Source organism: Papaver somniferum, chromosome 7, assembly GCF_003573695.1.
Source record: "Papaver somniferum cultivar HN1 chromosome 7, ASM357369v1, whole genome shotgun sequence".
NCBI lineage: Eukaryota > Viridiplantae > Streptophyta > Magnoliopsida > Ranunculales > Papaveraceae > Papaver > Papaver somniferum.
In genome coordinates, this window is record NC_039364.1 from 66,499,666 (window position 1) to 66,504,045 (window position 4,380).

The window sequence follows — 4,380 nt, forward strand, 5'->3', positions numbered from 1 at the left end:
ATCTAGTTTTGTCCTGCATATTCAGTTATCAACTCATCTTGCAGCTCATTGATTCTGTCCTGTAACTTTCTTATTTGTCATCTGAAGCTTGTGCCATCTGCATTGCATCTTACATCATCTTGGCATACTTGTCATCTTATATTCTTGCATATCTTCTTGCACTGCATCCATTTGCATAAGCATCACTGTGTAACTGCATCTTAGTCTCACTTGCTTCTGTGCATTTAGTGTAAGCATTTAGCTGGTCTTGCATACTTAGTTCTTGCATACTTAAGTTCTTGCATACTGTTTTGCATTACCAAGTCATCTTAGCTTGTTCATCTTCATTGCTTTTCTGAGCTAGTCCTTTGCTAGTTCCTACTGTTTTGCATATTGTTCTCACCAGCTGCTGCTGAGCGTTGTGTAGCCATGCTGCTGCTTGTTGCTGTTGTACTGCTGCCTGCTAGGCTGCCCTGGTGCAGTTGGAGTGAACCTGGTGCAGCTAGCCATTCTTGCTGGTGCTGCCTTCTCCAAGCTGCCTGGTGCTGTTGGGTTGACCCAACTGGGCTTCTGTTGTAAAGCCAAAGGAAAGCCAAAGCCCAACTGGGCCTCTCCAACAAAAGTTTAGGAAGATCCAAAGCCCAACTGGGCTTGTGCAACAAAAAAAATAGGGACCAAAGCCTAACTGGGCTTCCCTCCAAAATGGTAAGCCTAAACCCAAACCCAAATTTTTTGTGGGTTTGTATTGTTATTCTCATTTGGGCTTGTAATTTTAATTATCTTTTTGGGCATGTAATAATTATTTTAATTTTAATTTTATTTCTTTCTTTATTTGGGATTGTAATAATTTTAGTTTTATTTTCTTTTTTTTGTGGGTTTGTAATAATTAGTTTTATTTTTATTTCTTTCTTTATTTGGGCTTGTAATTTAGTTGTTTGTTAGGCTTGTAGTTTCTTAATAGTGGGCTTGCTCTAAACTTAACTTTTTGGATTTTGGGCTTGCCTCTTTTGTGAACCAAACTTAACTAAATTTTGGGCTAAAAAAAAAAAAAAAAAAAAATTGCTCCTTATTTCAAAAACCAAAATTTTTCTCCCTCTTTAAAAACCAAAATTATCCCAAGCAAAACCAAATTTTCTTTTCAAAACCCTTTCAAACCAAATTTTCAAAACCCATTAAAACCAAATTTTTGAAAAAAATGGGCGAGTGTGTGAATAAACTCCGTAGTCTCCATGAATACATGTACCCTAACATAATAAGTCAGTTATCATATCGTCTTACCCCAGACTGATGGCCCATTTGAACTAAACGCAAGCATGATACAAATACTTCCTATATTTCGAGGGTTCGATTCTGAGAATCCCTATAACCATGTAAGAGAGTTTGAACAAATTGTCCGGGCTTTACAACCTGACCATATATCCGAAGACTCTTTGAAATTGCGCTTGTTTACATTTTCTTTAAAGGAAAGGGCTAAAACATGGTTTTACAATCTGAGACCGCAGTCAATCACCACTTGGGACCAACTCACAAATCAATTTGTCGGAAAGTTCTTTCCACATCATAGGACCATCTCTATTCGTCGAAGTATTAATTGTTTTGTCCAGTTAGATGGAGAAACACTTTTTCATTATTTTGAACGATTTAATGATTTGTTGTTTGAGTGTCCTCATCATGGCCTCGAGAAGTGGAGACTGGTCGCCATTCTTTATGAGGGACTAGACTTTAAGTCTCGAGCCTTGGTTGAATCTATGTGTAATGGTGAATTCATTGATAAAACTGTGGACGATGCATGGTTATTTCTAGCTGGCGTTGCAGAGAAAACCCATCAGTGGGAAACCTATAGGGAAACTAGGACCATGCCACATGATATGGGTAATCACCATGAGTCAGATGTTGATTTTCCCAATGAGCTTAATTCTGGATATAGTGTTTCATACCCTATTGCTGAAAATGTCAATCCATATTCACCTATTTTAGAGGCAGATGTATGGACGAAAAACACTAATGGTTTTGACAAAGTAGGATTTTCATGTATTTGTGATGATGATGATTATGATGATGTTATATTAGAAGAACATGTCTATGCTGAAAATGTTATGGAACCTTTGGGTTCAAATACATTAGGCTTTTCTGCCCCGACCTTCATGAATGATGTTTCTTCTAGTATTCCATATACATGTGATGAGGCTACTGATTTAGATATTGTGCAGTTATCCTGTGAAGAGCATGACTTAGGTAATGTTGAATCTTCTGTTGACACTAATGATCCTATGCATGAAAATATAGTTGATGTGTCTGATTCCATACCTAAGCCACAATATATTGCTTCTTTTGATGTTACTTTGGATATTTCGGATAACCATGATTCTGAATTTGGACTTGTGAAATTGTGTTGTGATGATGAGCATGCTACACAACTTGATTATGAAAATGCTGATGTGACTGATAATATTGGTACTTTTGATCTCATGCATGTGAGAAACTTAGATGTCACTTTCTTGCCTAAGTCACAGATTGAGATTATTCCACCCAACCTAATTTTAAACCAACTTTTCTGAAGATTCCCAACCTAGGATTGGAAATGTGTGCCTCTCAAGTCCTCTTGGACTATTTTGCATCTAAATACAATACTTTTAAGGAGCCACAGTTGGAATATGCATGTTTGTCCATCCCAAACAAAGTCCATTTTGAGTTAGACCTTGTGAATCCTGCACCCCTAAAATGGAAAGATTTTGTGCTTAAAAGTAAACCTGCTGAAAATAACAGGTTTGGGGGTGATTCATCCGGTTTTTCACTCTCGCTCTCATTTCAGTCCAATTTTAGTGTTTTGAAACTGTCTATGTTTCAACACTTTGTCTTTTGGGTTGATCCTCAACTCTTTAGACTTTATGTATATAGTGAATTTTTTGTATATAATCTGGTAGGTAGTTTTTAGTGAAATTTTATGTTTTCTTTATATTTTGCTACTCCATGGTGATCGCGGCTGAAATATGTTGGATTCTAACCATGAACAATGGAGTTCGGTTCTTTCTTTCGTCAAATCGGGTAATCTCTTTCCTTTCTCTCAAAACTCAACATGTTCTTCTGATTTGTCCAAGTTATGAATATGTTTATCATTAGAAACATTGAGGACAATGTTTAGTTTAGGTTTGGGGGTATAGAGTAGATACCACGATAACATGTTATAATTGAAAACAGAACTCCCTCTTTTTGAAAAAATTTAAAAAATTCCAAAAAAATTAAAAAAATGAAAAATCATAAAAATCGAGCTCATTTACCTTGAAATGTTGACTCTTGTGCAAATATGTATTTTTATTAGGATTCTTAGTCTAGATATTTAGGCACCCCTGATTCTAGCACAATTTACATGTGATAAGAAACTTGCACGTGCACGATCTACCAATACATGTATAGCCTCGATCTTCAAGGTGTTTGATAGGAAGTTAGATTGCCAATCACTTTAGAATACTGAATGAGACTTGACTAGCTTGTTCTTTGGTTGGCTGGGATAGAAGTTGGAGGATACGTTAAGAAAAGCAACCATAGAATTTGACTGGATGCATTCGATAAGGGCCACCTCTTGCTAAGAGTCATGTAATTATGTTTTTCTTTTTGTTCATGTATCAAAAGTGTCACTATGTTGTAAAGATCAAAGTTATTTCTTACAAAAAAAAAAAAAAAATCAAAAAAAATTTATATCAAAAAAAAAAATAAAAAAAAATAAAAAAAATAATCAAGTATTACAAAAGTTTCATGTTAAAGACAATAGTTCTCTCATGTTCCAAAAATAAAAGAGAGTAATCAATGTAAATAAGAGTCATGTAAAGAGTCATCTTTTTGTTGTAAATAGTCTTGTAATAAGCAAGGAGGGTGCAGCCATCGATGTATAACGCGGGTAAACTGAAATATCACCAACTCATTGGGTGAACATTCACAATTCTCGTAAATCCGGACAGCTAGCTTGGCTTAGAATTCGGTTCTTAGCCTAAAAACTATCTCTTGGTGATTAGTAGTCATAACTTCAGGTCATTCTAGAAACATGTGTAGATACACTTTACACTCTTATCACGTGTCTTTATTTGTTATCAATGCTAGGATTGTGCCTTAGATAGCTAGATTGACATATCCATTTTGCTGTGAGCTTCTACTGTCTTGCACATGTCACATTTGATGGAATCTGAGCTTATATTTTGTCCTAGAACTTTGTAGGTACGTTCTAAGCAAACCTTCACGAGACTTCACTCGTCCACTAGGGACACTTAGTGGTTTAAAAAGCTTAGTGCATATGCTAAATGCATTCGAGAGACCAGCGACAGTGGTATAGGTAGGATTTCCTTAGTTTTGTTTTACTTGAGGACAAGTAAAATTCAGGTTTGGGAGTATTTGATGAGTGCTAAAAAG